Below are 17,023 nucleotides of genomic sequence, written 5' to 3' on the forward strand. Positions count from 1 at the left end.
TTAGTTGAAAAAATAAACTTACATAGCACCTTCCTTCTATAGAACTTCACGTTCTTCACATATAGTCTGATGATGTTCTCAGGAGTTACATTTGCAGGATAAAATGTTTAATAAAATAAGCCATTTGTGATAGAATATAAAGCACCTGATAACATGAGGAAAAGCCTCTGAGTTACATAACATTAGAAGTCTGTAAGTTGAAAAAACTTCAGGCATTAGAGGTGAAAAGAGGTTATTTGATGATGGAGCTAGCAAGGAATACGGGAACAAACCACTTCACAGGGTAGAAGAAAGGTAAGGGAATTTATTTGTTACAATGATTATAAATGCCCCTGGAGATGTTTCTGAGAATAAGCACAGAAGCCAATCCTCCAAGAAGAAGTAAAGGGAATAGAACCTCCCCCATACACTTCACCCTCAATTTACTAATTTCAAGTTGAGTTCAAACAATCTTTGATAAAAAAAAAATTTTTTAAAGACCAATATCAATTAAGAATAAACCAAAAAGATGTAGATGGGAAAAACACAAAAAATTAGTAGTAATTAACTAGAGGGAAAGCAGATTCACAGGATAGGGGAAGGAGCTGGGGAAAACAGCACATCTGCTGGGAAAAAGCAAGCCTCTGGGGTGGTAGAAGCTATGAAAGACTGACTGCATTTACTTCACGTTCTTGTAATAAGGTTATCTTTGAAATCTCAAGTATTGAGATGGCTGCAGAAAAATATTCCAGATATTTTAAGAAAGTGTAGGCTTGAAATCAGAGCTGTCTTGAAATGTGGCTCTTTCATTTACTTGGTTGTGTAGTCCCAAATGAGTCACTTAAGCTCTCTGTGTCTGTTTTGTTTCATCATCTGTAAATAGGGCTCAATAATACACCATCAAACAGTATTTTGAGAGCAAAACCAGACACTGATGAAGACTAATGCTGCTACCACCACTGCTAGCTAACATTTATGGAACACTGGCCATGCACCAAGCCTATCCTAAGCACTTTATCTATATTAACTCATTTAATCCTATGCGGTATCTACTGACATTATCCCCATTCTACAGAAGAAAAAATGGAGACCCAGAGAGAATAAGAAACCAGCTCAAGGTTGCAATAGTCAGAAAGTGGTGTGGTCTGTCCAAGAGGACTGGCTGATGGAACTTCAGCAGAAGGAAGCTGGAGGTGGACCACTGGATTCAAAGAGGTTATATCATTGACAGTCAGGAAATTATATATACATATATTTCTGAATATAAATTCAGATTTTTCTTGTTTTGTTTTATTTTTCAACTCAGTGTGATCAGAAAAGTTGTGTAGTCTGCTTAAGTTTTCATCTAGGGAAAGGAGAACTGGCTCCTGTATAAATTTAAAGGGATGTGGAAAAGAAAATAAAGTTGCTTTGTAACGGTAGCTCATGACTCCTGTTTAACATACTAGTTGCACTGAGTCATCAAAAATTTCTCAGCAACAATGAGGAGGAGAGAAATGGGTGTTTTTCTTACATTTTAAATGCTTAATCCACTCCCCCCCACCCCTGCAACTTATTAAAAAAACCGGTAAGTCCTATTTCTTTTTAGAGTATATTTCTATGTTTAACATTCTAGGCAAACTTTTAAACTTCAATGCTAAATAATGGATTAAAAATGTATTTAGCTTCCAGGGAAGAAAAAAAAAAACACACACTCCCTTCCTAGGGCTGCTGGGAACAGTAGAACAAAGAGCACCATCTGCTGGGCATGCCGGGAAAGCACAGCTTCAGGGACCTGAAAAAAAGAGCTCTTTGGTGTCTTTCCTGAACTTCTAGCCAGAGACCTTTTGAAATGGTCTGTGTCCCCTTCACAGGTCCATAGTCCTGTTTTGATCAGTAAAACATGGGCAATTCTAAAGATACAGAGTAAGATGAACCAAATGTCAAAAAAGGAACTTATCACAAAGCCAATCAACAACAAAACTCTAGGTAAGAGAAGAAATTGACCATCGAAGTAAACTCATCAAGATAATTACATGCCTAGATGTCAGCAAAATATTACAAGCCATACTAAGAGCGGGAAGATAAGGCCCAGTCAAAGGAACAAGCTAAAAGGGAGACATAGAATTTGGAACTAATCAAAGATGTTCAAACAAATCTCCTAAATCATTCAAGGAGAAGAAGGAAAACATGGCTAAAGAGATAAAGGATACTAAGAAGACACTGGGTGAGCAAAAAGAAGAATTTGAAAGCAGGCAAAGAAAAATCATAGAACTTATGAGAAAGAAAGACACAAGAGAAGAGATTAAAAATACATGAGAAGGATACAACAGCAGATTTCAAGAGACAGAAGAAAGGATCCGCTAACTAGAATGGGACATCTAAAATTGCACAGACAGAACAGATAGAGAAAAGAATTGAAAATACTAAGCAGAGTTTCAGGGCATTGCATGACAGCAAGAAACACACACACATACATGTCATGACTGTCCCAGAAGGAGAAGAGAAAGGAAAAGTACAAAGAATATTTGAGGAAATAATGGTCAAAAATTTCCCAACTCTCATGAAAGATAGAAATATACTTGTACAAGAAGTGCAACATACTTCAAACAGAACAAATCCTAATAGACCTAGTCCAAGACACATACTAATCAGAATATAAAATGCCAAAGACTAAAAAAAAAGAAAGAATTCTGAAAGCAGCAAGAGAAAAAGCAATTCATCACATACAAGGGATGCTCAATAAGACTGTGCCAATTTCTCACCAGAAACCATGGAGGTATGAAGGCAGTGGTACAATATATTTAAGGTACTGAAAGAGAAAAACTTGCATTCAAGAATTCATTATCCATAAAAACTGTCATTAAAAAATGAGAGAGAGTTTAAAATAATCACAGACAGACAGAGAGAGACAGAAATTGAGACAGTTTGTCAACAAAAGACCAACTGTACAAGAAATATCAAAGGCAGTTCTGCAGGCTGAAAGGAAATGGCAGGAGAGAGTGACTTGGAGAAGAGTGCAGAAATGAAGATTATCAGTAAAGGTAACTAAAAGGGTAAAAAGAGAGACAAAAACAAGATGTCACATTTAAAAGCCAAAGGATAAAATGGCTGAAGTTTGGCCTTTAGAATAATAACACTGACTGTTAATGTATTAAACTTCCCAATCAAGAGACAAAGATCAGTAGAATACATTAAAAAAAATATTATCCATCTATATGCTGTTTATAAAAGACTCACCTTAGAACAAGGACACAAATAGGTTGAAAGTTCAAGATTGGAAAAAGATATTCCATGCAAACAATAACCAAAGAATAGTTGGGGTAGCTATACCAATATCAGACAAAATAGACTTTAAATGCAAAATTGTTAAAGGAGACAAATAAGTACACTATATATTAATACAATGGGCAATTCACCAAGAAGAAATAACAATCATAAATATTTATGCACCTAAACAGGGTGCCCCAAAATACATGAGGCAAACACTGGCAAAACTGAAGGGAGATCTACATATCTCTAAAAAATAGTGGGAGACTTCAATACAACACTCTTATCAATAGATAGAACATCTAGACTGAGGATCAATAAGGAAACAAAGAACACTAATAAAATGAAAAATTAACTAGACCTAACACATACAAAACATTGCACTCCAAAACAGGAGGATAAATATTCTTCCCAAGTGCTCATGGATCATTGTCCAGGATAGACAACATGCTGGGTCACAAAACAAGACTCAATAAATTTAAGAAGATTGAAATTATACGAAGCACTTTCTCTGATCATAATGGAATGAAGCTGGAAATCAGTAATACATGGAGAATTGAAAAATTCACAAATATATGGAAGATAAACAACACACTCAAACAATCAGTGGGTTAAAGAATAGCAAGAGAAATTAGTAAATATATTGACACAAATGGAAATGAGAACACAACATATCAAAACTTATGGGATGCAGTGAGGGCAGTGGTGAGAGGGAATTTATAGCCCTAAATGTCTACAGTAAAATTGTAGACAATTTTACTTACTTAAGAAGTAAATTTTACTTCCTTAAGAAGCAAGAAAGAGCCAAAATCCAAGACCTAACTGCACATGTGCAGGAACTAGAAAAAGAATAGCAAACTAATCACAACACAAGCAAAAGCAAAGAAAGAAAAAAGCGTAGAGCAGAAGTAAACGAAATTGAAAATCTTTAAAACAGAGAGCCTTAATAAAACCAAAAGTTGGTTCTTTGAGATCAATAAAATTGACAAATCCTTAGCAAGACTGACAAACAAAAAAGAGAGAAAATGCAAATAAATAAAATTGGAAATAAGGGGGGGCAATACTACTGACCCCACAGAAGAAAAAAGATTAAAAGGATAATATGAACAACTGTATGCCAATAAACTAGACAACTTAGATGAAATGAGCAATTTTCTAGAAACACACAACCAACCTACACTGACTCCAGAAGAAATAGAAGACCTCAAAAAAACAATCACAAGTAAAGAGATTGAAACAGTCATCAAAAACCTCCCAACAAAGAAAAGCCCAAGACCAAAAGTCTTCACAAATGAATTCTACCAACTCTTCCAAGAAGAATTAATACTAATCCACATTTCACAAACTGTCACAGTATGCAAAGCCTTAAACAAAAGTGCTCATGAGGTCTCATGGACACCATTGGAAAGCCACTTGGGTACAGGAAATCAACACCCTCTCAGCAGGCTCTTTTTCCCCAATACAACACAGTTATATTCACTTATAAATGCCCTGATCATGATTCTTCTACTTCTTTTATTTGATACTATAATTTTCAATTTACTTGTTATGTTTATTTCTCAGAACCTTAATGCCTCCAGATTGTTCCCATACCAGTTGAGCCCTGAAAATCAGCAGGTATGCAGTCAACTCCCATTCTCCAGTTCTTCACAACTAACAAAATGATGATAGATTAGCCCCATTCTGAAAGCAAAAAGTATATTCACCCGTAAGCAAAACAATTCCATTCCTCTATCTCATAATAGCTACATCCATCCTTAGCCTGAAGCAGCTAGAATGGTCATTGTTCCAAATCCCTCGAGGTTGAGGAATGAACAAAAATAAGCAGGGACTGTAACCACTGACTACAGCACATAATTTATTGTTATTATAGTTATTATCTTGCGTTAACTAAGTAACTTGTAACATTGCTATAAAAAAGAGATGAAGGGACACGTAGGCAAACTATTAAAAGATTCAGGGGAAAAATAATGATGTGCACATGTTTAACATTGGTGAATTTGGGTAATGTGTATTAAAGAGTTCTTTGTAATATCCTTGCAACTCCTCTGCAAATTTGAAGTTATTGCAAAATAAAACATTAAAAAATAATTTAAAAGATTCTAAAATTTTCAGTATTTACAAGTGCGCCAGTTCGATGTATTATGTCCCCCAAAATGCCATTATCTTTCATGTAATCTTGTGTGGGCAGATGGATCATTGTTGATTAGACTGTAATTCTTCAAGCATTTCCATGGAGATGCACTCCATGCAACTGTGGGTGATGACTCTGATTGGATAATTTCCATGGAGGTGTTACCCCACCTATTCAGGGTGGGTCTAAATTAAATCACTAGAGCCATATAAATGAGCTGACAAACAGAAGGAACTCAGTGCAGCTGAGAGTAACATTTTGAAGAGGAGCTACAGCCAAAAGGGACACTTTGAAGAATGCACTGGAACTGAGAGAGGAGCTTCAGCTTACAGAGACATTTTGGAGACAGCCTTTGAAAGCAGACTTTTACTCCAGAGAAGCTAAGAGAAGACAAATGCCCCAAAAGCAACTAAGAGTGACATTTGCAAGGAGCTAAAGCCTAGACAGGAACATCCTGGGAGAAAGCCATTTTGAAACCAGAACTTGGAGCAGACGCCAGCCATGTGCCTTCCCAGCTAACAGAGGTTTTCCGGACACCATTGGCCATCTTCCAATGAAGGTACACGATTGTTGACGCGTTACCTTGGACACCTTATGGCCTTAAGACTATAACTCTGTAACCAAATAAACCTCTTTTTTAAAAGCCAATCCATTTCTGGTGTTTTGCATTCTGGCAGCATTAGCAAACTAGAACAACAAGTAAAATACATAATTTAAGGGTCGAATTGGCAGCATTTTACCAAATTGCATTTTCTCTCAGTACTTCTACCCAAGAAAAATTAAGTCAACTCATGAATTCTGAATGACTCTTAGCAACTGAATAAAAATGATAAAGTACATGGCCATGTTTTCTCTGAGAAACTGAAAACACACATAACATTTTTCTACGCTCTTTATTTAGACCACTGTTTCCCAAGATTTGAAGCAGAAATAAATTCATATTTTCTTAGACCAAGAGAACCATGTTGGAGGGAAAGAAGCTAGCAGCAGGTAAGTTTTTTGAAATCCTAAAAGGGACCATCTATACTACATAGCCAAGAGAACAGGCTAAAAACATTATCTGACTACCACTAGACTCAAAGGACATGAATTCTCCACCTGAAATTCAGAAGGGGACTGGCCCAAGTAATGTAATTGAGATTTCAAAATCCTAGAGTATTCTCTAATGTCTAAGGAGCACATGCTCTTATTTCAAGATCAGCCCAACTGCCAGAAGACTTCCCTCCAGGAATATAGTCAGCAAAACATCAAAAGGACCTTATGACACTTTGGGAGACTTATGTCTTCCTTTTGCACAAAATTTTAATATCATCAGTAACAAAATGCTTATTGGCATATATGATTCTTAAATGATCTCATGAGTGCTGTTTCTTGCATACAAAACATATATAATGTAAAATTTATTTAACCTATTCAAATAACCTATTCAACTTAAGTCACATTGGACTGAAATAAATTTCAAAAGATAGAAGTTCTACACCATACCTCTTGTTTTCTGAAGGAATCTGTGTAAGTTTCTGAATGGAACATTATGGAAAAATATAACAGCAGCACAATTCTCTAACACTGCAAAGATTAAAAAAAAGTAATAATAACTTTCCACTCATAATTTAACCAAATTTTAAGGAGTAGAAATAATCAATCTTTGTAATTGTTATTATATGATTTTTTTAAATGCACCATCTGAATAAAAAAATAATAATGTTTGTGTTAACTGACACTAAATTACATTTTGGCTGTCTGCACAATACTAAATTAAATTAGTAGTAAATACTGGTTAATTTTATCAATGTAGATGGCTTTAGTGCATAATAGTCATCTATACTAATCAATTCACAGGACCACTGCTAAGTATGTAATTTATGCCATTATTACACAATATATTTCATTGTTGGCATACAAAGTCAAGCTACCCTAGAATTATGTAACTTTTTTTGCTGAAGCCTTAAATACTAAAACATATCTATGTTACATGGTGTTCTAGTTTGCTAATGCTGCAGAATGCAAAACACCAGAGATAGATTGGCTTTTATAAAAAGGGGGTTCATCTGGCTACAGTTACAGTCTTAAGATCATAAAGTGTCCAAGGTAACACATCAGTAATCGGGTACCTTCACTGGAGGATGGCCAATGGCATCTGGAAAACCTCTGTTAGCTGGGAAGGCACGTGGCTGGTGTCTGCTCCAAAGTTCTGGTTTCAAAATGGCTTTCTCCCAGGACGTTCCTCTCTAGCAAGCTTGCTTCTCTTCAAACATCACTCACAGCTGCACTGAGTTCCTTCTCTTTGAGTCAGCTCATTTATATGGCTCCACTGATCAAGGCCCACCCTGAATGGGTGGGGTCACACCTCCATGGGAATATCTCATCAGAGTCATCACCCACAGCTGGGTGGGGCACATTCCAAGCAAATCCAATCAGCATCAAAACATCTGCCCCACAAGACTACATCAAAGATAATGGCATTTGGGGGACACAATACATTCAAACTGGCACACATGGTATTATGGTTCCTCTTTAAATGTTACTCCAGTGACTTCACACTGACTTCTCTTCTATCACAAACATTCCTCAGGGACCATCCCAAGAGCAAACAGCATGCAGGGGACCCAGGTATAGAAATGATTTCCTAAGGTGTAGCTACAAAAAAGCAGGCCCAGAGACAAGATAAATTCCCATTGTTTAAGCGAACTCATTGCATGATATTTGTTTTAGCGGCCAGGAAACTGAAACACCAGCTTAACTTGAAAAACACTAACATTTTGTAACATTGGTCCTGCATTTCACATGACAGTTGACTAATGTTGTCCCTTTAGACCAAGTATGAGCTCATCATATTGTCAAAATCTCTACTACTCCCTAGTATTTTCCAATATAGCCCACTTTACTTAGCCATGTTAGCTACCTGATTCCTATGGACATCTGTGTTTGTAAATCCCTAACTCAAAACATGAAGAAGGGGATGATAATAAGCTGCAAAGAAGCAAGTCATACAAATAGAATTAGGTTGTGCAATGTTGTGATGGGCACGATGTTCTGATTGCTGCTAAATCCACAATTCCCTTCAGAGAAAACAGAAAGAAGAGTGGTTTTACTCATACTCTGTCTACCTGTGATGGAGACAATCAGCATCTAACAAAGGACATTCAGCTACAGGCTGGACAGCAGAATATGAGACAACTGTCCTGACATCCTTGTCAAAAGATATACAAGAGGGGCAGGGCAAGACGGCAGAGACGTGAGGTGTGGAATTTAGTTACTCCTCTAGGGCAGCTGGTAAATAGCCAGGAACTGTATGGAACAGCTGTTTCAGGGTCTTCTGTGACCAGTCATGCATTGTACACCAGTCTGAAATCAGTGGGATGGCTGAGATTGCAGCAAAGACCTGTAAATTTCCCCAGCCAGGGGGCTGGTGCCCCTCCCCCCAGGCATGGACTCTCTGGGGATCTGGTTCTCTGAAGAAAAAAGAAACAATCTGTGCTGGGAGAAAGGAGGAGGGCTCAGCCCAGCCACAACTGCAGAATTAGCTAACAAATTCAGACTGCTGAATAATAGTTTCAAACACAGATAAATCAAGAGCAGGCAAGAAAGGAACCCAGCGAATTCTGCATGGCAGAGAGGAGGTGGGACTAACAACAGCAAAAAGAAAAAAGAAAAAAACAGAGACTTTTGGAAGTGGAGTTGTTCAGAATACTGGAAAAGGGGTGGGCTCCAAGAAAAAGGGGCACATAGAAACAGGCACCAACTCGAGCTCTGGTTTGCAAACCTGGGGAGCTGCAGTCTGGCTCTGAAAAGGGGTTTTTGTTCGTGGTGGTTTTTTTTCTTTTCTTGCTCTCCAGCCCTTTACCTTTATACTTTACATTCTTCAATAGCCAATATCCAATCACAGTTCCTGCTTCAGCACTGCCCCAGGCAAGGGAGGAATTAAAGCTGTCTGAAAGTAACTATTCAGGCAAAAGAGATAATAACCTAAAGGGCATATCTTTAACTAGTCTATACCGGGACTGACAAAATTCAGGGGCTGGCAAAAGGCCTTGAAGAGGGATTTCTTTTTTTTTTTTTTTTTAATTACTGTTCTAGTCTAAGTAGCTGTTTACAAAAAGCCTCAGATATTTGCAATTGGCCACTGGACCCAGGCAAGGGTGGAGCTAAGACAGGTCAGAAAAACAAAGCAATGAGTCTAATAGGGGAGACAAATCCCTGAAGGGTATAACTTTCCCAAGAAAAGGGGTATGGGGCCCAAATCAAGTAGTGGGCCTCCTTCAAACAACTCAGACCCAGGGGCTGATAAACAGAAACCAGCTTAAGTCAGCCACACCCCTGGCAGGTACAGGGTCTGCAGAGAATTAAAGGCACTTGTGGCACTTCTTTAAACTGGTGGGGAGCTGCAGGCTGACAAGTGCCACATACTGGATAGGATAGGAAAAGCCCAGAGTCCAGAGGCTTCACAGGAGGGTCCAACAACCTGCAGGATCTCATTCTCAAGGAAATTGCATACCCTTTTCTTGAGACCTAGACCCATCTGGACTGGGGAAATCTGATTGGGGTCGAGCTTATCTGGGGAGACCCTATCACAAAAAGGTTACACAGAGGCAGGGCAAGAACCAGAAAAACAAAAGCTGAAAAATTCTGAATAGCCAAACAGAAGGTAGGTTACAGGGCTAAAATAAGTTAAACTGAATGACAAAGAACAGACATAGAGAACAAAGCTAACCAACAAGAAAACCCTAGGTAAAAGAGTGAAAACAAGCTCCAGAATAAACGAAGCAAGAAAATCAGATGCCTAGACAGCTAAAAATAACAGCCATACTAGGAAAAATGAAAATATGGCCCAGCCAAAGAAACAAACTAACACTTCAACTGAGAAACAGGAATTGAAAAAACTAATTAAAGGTGTTCAAACAAATCTCCTAAATCAAATCAAATAGCTGAATGAAAATGTGGCAAAAGAGATGAAGGATATAAAGAAGACAATGGATGACCATAAATAATAATTCATAAGCTTGAAAAAACAAATGGCAGAACTTATGGGAATGAAAGGCACAACAGAGGAGATGAAAAACACAACAGAGACATATAACAGTAGATTTGAAGAGGCAGAAGAAAAGGTCAGTGAACTGGAAGAAAGGACATTTGAAATCATACACAGAAAAGAACAGATAGGGAAAAGAGTGGAAAAATACGAGCAGGATCTTAGGGAGCTGAATGACAACATGAAACACATGAATATACATGTTATGGGTGTCCCAGAAGGAGAAGAAAAGGGAAAGGGGACAGAAAGTATAATAGAAAAAATAATCATTGAAAATTTTCCAACTCATAGAAAGACATAAAATTACAGATTCAAAAAAAAAAAAAAAAAAGTGGATACAATTAAATACACTCAGAAATGGGAAAACGGGCATAACTACTGACCCTGCAGAAATAAAGGCGATAATGAGAAGATACCACAAGCAACTATATGCTAATAAACTAGGCAACTTAGACAAAATGGACAACTCCTAGACAAGCATGAACAATCAACACTGATTTGAGAAGAAATAGATGACCTCAACAAACCACTCACAAGTAAAGAGATTGAGTCAGTCATCAAAAAACTCCCAAAAAAGAAAAGCCCAGGACCAGGTGGTTTCACACGTAAATTCTACCATGCATTCAAGAAAAAAATTAGTACCAATCCTGCTCAAAGTCTTCAGAAAACAGCAGAGGAGGGAAAGCTACCTAACACATTCTATGAAGCCAACATCACCCTAATACCAAAGTCAGACAAAGATACCACAAAAGAAGAAAATTATAGACAAATCTCCTTAATGAATATAGATGCAAAAGTCCTCAAGAAAATACTCAAAATCAAAACCAGCAGCACACTAAAAGAATCATACACCATAAACAAGTGGGATTTATTCAAGGTATGCAAGGCTGGTTCAACACAAGAAAATCAATTAATGGAATACACCAAATCAATAAATCAAAGCAGAAGAAACACATAATCATCTCAATCAATGCAGAAAAGGCATTTGACAAAATTCAATTCTTGATGAAAACACTTCAAAGGCTAGGAACAGAAGGGAACTTTCTCAATATGATAAAGGCAATACATGAAAACTCACAGTTAACATCATACTCAATGGGGAAAGACTAAAAGCTTTCTCTCTAAGATCAGGAACAAGACAGGGATGCCCATTGTTACCACTGTTATTCAACACTGTGCTGGAGGTTCTAGCTAGAGAAATTAGAAAAGAAGAAGAAATAAAAGGCATCCAAACTGGAGAGGAAGAAGTAAAACTTTCACTGTTTGCAGATGACATGATCCCATACATAGAAAATCCAGAAAAAATCTATAGCAAAGCTACTAGAGCAAATCAGTGAATACAGCAAAGTGGCAGGCTACAAGATCAACAAACAAAAATCAGTAGTATTCCTACATACAAGTAATGAGCAACAGGAAGAGGAAATCAAGGAAAACATTCCCTTTACAACTGCAACCAACAGAATCAAGTATTTAGGAAAAAACTTAACCAAGGCCACAAAAGACATATACAGAAAAAAACTTGAAGAAACTGCTAAGAAATCAAAGAGGACCTAAAAAAAACATGGAAGAACATACCATGTTCATGGATTGGAAGACTAAACATAGTTAAGATGTTAATTCTACCTAAACTGATTTGTAGATTCAATGCAATACCAATTAAAATCCCAACAATGTACTTTGCAGAAACAGAAAAACCAGTAACTAAATTTATTTGGAAGGGCAGGGTAGCCAAAAATATCTTGAGAAAGAGGAACAAAGTGGGAGGTCTCACACTGCCTGACATTAAAGCATATTACAAAGCTACAGTCATCAAAACATTATGGTACAGGCATAAAAATAGATATATCAACCAATGGAGTCAAACTGAGTGTTCAGAAATAGACCCTCCATCTATGGACAACTGATCTTTGATATAAGGTAGTCAAGCCAAAGTTGCTAGGACAGAGCAGCCTCTTCAATAAATGGTGTTTGGAGAATTGGATGGCCATATCCAAAATAATGAAAGAGGACTCCTCTCTCACACTTCATACAAAAATTAACTTGAAATGAAGCAAAGACCTAAACATTAGCTCTAAGACAATAAGACTTCTACAAGAAAATGTAGGGAAATATCTTAAAGATCTTGTGATAGGAGGTGGTTTCCTAGACCTTATGCCCAGAACAACCAAAGAAGAAATAAATAAATGGGATCTCCTCAAAATTAAACACTTTTGTACATCAAAGGACTTAGGAAAGTAAAAAGGCAGCCTACACAATGGGAGACAATATCTGGAAACCACATATCAGATAAGGGTTTAATATCCAGAATACATAAAGGGATCCTATAACTCAACAACAGAAAGACAAACAACCCAATTAAAAAATGGCAAAAGACATGGACAGTCACTTTTCTGAAGAGGAAATACAAATGGCTCAAAAACATATGAGAAGATGCTTAACTTCACTGGCTGTTAGGGAAATGCAAATCAAAACCAAAATGAGATACCACCTCACACCTACTAGAATGGCCATTACAAAACAAAACCAAACAAAAAAAAAAAAAAAAAAAAACAGAAAATTACAAGTGTTGGAGAGGATGTGGAGAAAGAGGCACACGTATTCACTGTTGGTGGGACTGCAGAATGGTGCAGCCACTCTGGAAGGCAGTGTGGTGGTTCCTCAGTAAGCTGAGTATAGAATTGCATATGACCCAGAAATTCCATTACTATGTATATACTCAGAGGAACTGAAAGCTAAGACACAAATGGACATTTGTAAACCTATGTTTATAGTAGCATTATTCATGATTGCCGAGAGATGGAAATGTTCCAAATGTCCATCAATGGATGAGTGGATAAACAAACTGTGGTACATACACATGATGGAATATTATGCAGCTGTAAGACAGAACAGTCACAGAACATATAACAATGTGGATAAACCTTGAGGACATTATGTTGAGCAAAGTTAGCCAGAAACAAAAGGACAAATACTGTATGGTCTCACTAATATGAACTAACATTAATAAGCAAACTTAGAGAGTTAAAAGCAGAGAACACAGGCTATTAGGAGATAGAAAGAGGGTAGAGATTAGGCATTTGATGATAAAGGAGTACAGAATGTTCAACAAGATCCAGAAATGGATAGCATAATTCTGTGTGATGGTAGCACAATACTGTAAGTACACTGAACAAAGAGGTCTGTGAGTAAAGCTAAAAGAGGAGGGCTAGGGGCAAATATGACACCAGAAGGAAAGACAGATGATAAAGACTGGGACTGTATAACTTAGTGAAACCTAGAGTTGCCAATTATAGCAACTAAATTTACAAATATAAAAATGTTTTCACATGTGGGAGAACAAATGTCAACCTTGTAAGGTGTTGAAAGGGATGGTACTGGGAAAAAATATAATCAAAGCAAACTAGAGTCTATGGTTAACAGTAACATTGTAATATGATTCCATTAAATGTAACAAAGGCAATATACCAAAGCTAAATGTCTATGGGAAGGGGATATACGGAAAGGGTTTGGGGTTCTTGATAGTGGTGTTATTGTCCGACCTTACATTGTGTTGCGTGATATTTCAATTTTTTATCTTTTTTACTACTTTTTTTTAATTTTTTTTGGAGTAATGAGTATGTTCAAGTACTGACTGTCGGTGATGAATTCACAACTATAGGATGATACTGTGAACAATTGATTGAACACTGTGGATAACTGTATGGTATGTGAATATATCTCTATAAAATTGAAGGGGAAAATATAACCAGAGGGATACAAGTGCTGGAGATAACATGGGAAGACAGATGTACCTATTTACTGTTGGTGAGGAAGCAGAATGGTATAGCCTATCTGTAGGACAGTGGGTGGTTCCACAAGAAATTAACTTCATGGGTTTCATAAGGTCCTGCAGCCTCATTATGGGGTATATACTTGGAAGATCTAGAGCAGGGACATGAATGGACATTTGCACACTGGTGTTTAAGGAGACAGTATTCACAATTTGCAATGGATGGAGGTGGCCTAAGGGTAAATCGACTGATGAACAGAATGGTGAACTGTGGTGTATGCATACAATAGAATATTGAGCATCTGCAAGAAGGAATGAAGCTGTGAGACACGCAATTAGGTGAATGGATCTCAAGGACAGTATTTTGAGTGAAGTATGCCAGAAATGCAAAGACAAACATTATAATGCCTCTCTAATATGGACCAACTATAATGTGCAAACGCTGAGAACTGAAGCTTAGAGCACAGCTTATCAAGGGAACACTTATTGTAATGGTCCCCAGATTTTAAGCTCTTACAGCAGTCACATCTATTCCTGAGTTGTAATGGTTATCTCCAAATCTTGAGATGCTCAGCTCTTTGTGTACATCCTGGTTCATCTCTGGAACTCTGGGTATCTGTCTGACACCTGAAACTCAGAGCTAGAGCTCGGCAGCTATGAATGTCAGTATTACCTCATTCAGCAACTGTTAAAAAAAAAAAAAAGCTGAAAAAGAGCTCAGACTTCAGTTAGAGATATAAATGAAACAGATCTGGTTAGGACCAAGACAAATGAAGCCAAAGGTAAAGCACAATACTGACTGTGTTTTAAAACTTCAACTTCTGTGTGAGACCAAGGAAAGAGATGTTTATTTGATGCAAGATCTATATTTCCTGCAACACACTAAATAATTTAACTTGTGTACGGTCAAATTTATTCATACACCATAATTACATGGAATTTTGAATAGGAAATGAGATCTGGTAGGTTTGTACAGGTTACTGTGAAATCCCGATACATCCCAAAGTAATTTGGGCAGAGAATAAAAATGTATTTGCAGGGCGCCCCTGAGGAACTAGGGGAAAATGTGGAAATGTTGGACTTTCCTACCTGACACTCCTACAAACACTGAGGACTAACAATTTAGTAGGATGAGCTCTTGATCTTGGGGCTTGCCCTTATGATGCTTGTTACTGCAAAGGAGAGACTAAGCCTACTGATAATTGTGCCTAAGTGTCTCTCCCAGAGAATCTTTTTGTTCCTCAAACGTGGCCCCATCTCTCTCTCTCTAAGCCCACTTGGCAGGTGAACTCACTGCCCTCCCCCCTACATGGGACATGACTCCCAGGGGTATAAATCTCCCTGGCAACGTGGGACATGACTCCCAGAGATGAGCCTGGACACAGCATCGTGGGATTGAGAAAATCTTCTTGACCAAAAGGGGGAAGCAAAATGAAACAAAATAAAGTTTCAGTGGCCGAGAGATTTCAAATGGAGTCGCGACGTCACTCTGGAGGGCATCAAGCTTATGCGCTATATAGATAACGCTTTTTGGTTTTTAGTATATTGGAGTAGCTAGAAGGAAATACCTGAAACTGTCAAACTGCAACCAAGTAGACTTTGTTCTTGAAGGTGACTCCATAACTATGTAGCTTACATGGTGTGACAGTGTGACTGTGAAAACCTTGTGATTCACACTCCCTTTATCCAGTGTATGGACAGATGAGTAGAAAAATGAGGACAAAAACTAAATGAAAAATAGGGTGGGATGGGGCTGTAGAATGCTTTGGGTGTTCTTTTTTGCTTTTATTTTTATTCTTATTTTTATTCTTTTTGGAATAAGGAAAATGTTCAAAAATTGATTGGGGTGATGAATGCACAACTATATGATGGTACTGTAAACAGTTGATTGTACACCATGGATGACTGTATGTTATGTGAATATATCTCAATAAAACTGAATTTTAAAAAAAGAAATACCAGATGGAATTGTGCCTAGCAAACCTATTAAAACCCATCCTCTTGATGGGGAATTTGAGACAGCAGCAGCAAGAGAAAAGAGAAAAGCTGGGTCACTAAAGCAGGATAGGAGACCCACTAATTAAAGATAAAGGGATCATTTATCAAGAGCATAACAATCCTGTGTATGCACCTGTGCCAGTTTGAATGTATTATGTCATCCCAAACACCATTATCTTTGATGTAAGCTTGTGTGGGCAGACCTATCAGTGTTAATTAGATTACAATTCTTTGAGTGTTTCCATGGAGATGTGCCCCACCCAACTGTGGGTGATGTCTCTGATTGGATAACTTCTATGGAGGAGTTACCCCACCCATTCCAGGTGGGTCTAAATTAAATCACTGGAGCCATATAAATGAGCTGAAGGACAGAAGGAGCTCATTGTAGCTGAGAGTGACAGTATGAAGAGGAGCTACAGCCAAAAGGGACACTTTGAAGAATGCACTGGAACTGAGAGAGGAGCTTCAGCTTACAGAGACATTTCGGAGATGGCGTCTGAAAGCAAACTTTTGCTCTGGAGAAGCTAAGAGAGGACAAATGCTTCAAGAGCAACTAAGAGTGACATTTTTGAGGAGCTAAAGCCTAGAGAAAAACATCCTGGGAGAAAGCCATTTTGAAACCAGAACTTGGAGTGAACACCAGCAATGTGCCTTCCCAGCTAACAGAGGTTTTCCGGATGCCATTGGCCATCTTCCAGTGAAGGTCCCCGATTGTTGATGTGTTACCTTGGACACTTTATGGCCTTAAGACTGTAACTGCGTAACCAAATAAACCCCGTTTTATAAAAGCCAATCCGCTTCTGGTGTTTTGCATTCCAGCAGCATTAGCAAACCAGAACAGCACCTAAGAACAGAGCCTCAGAGT

At 37.8% G+C, this 17,023-nt stretch overlaps 1 protein-coding gene and 1 pseudogene across 2 annotated transcripts in view; one reads left to right on the top strand and one right to left on the bottom strand.

The window, feature by feature from the left end:
• IGSF11 (immunoglobulin superfamily member 11) overlaps positions 1-17,023 on the bottom strand; it is a 190,593-nt gene that overhangs the window by 40,958 nt on the left and 132,612 nt on the right. The window lies entirely within an intron of this gene.
• The window catches only part of LOC119509756, a 31,207-nt pseudogene continuing 20,508 nt past the window's right edge, over positions 6,325-17,023 (top strand).

The sequence above is a fragment of the Choloepus didactylus genome, chromosome 1, assembly GCF_015220235.1.
Source record: "Choloepus didactylus isolate mChoDid1 chromosome 1, mChoDid1.pri, whole genome shotgun sequence".
In the NCBI taxonomy this organism is placed as follows: domain Eukaryota; kingdom Metazoa; phylum Chordata; class Mammalia; order Pilosa; family Megalonychidae; genus Choloepus; species Choloepus didactylus.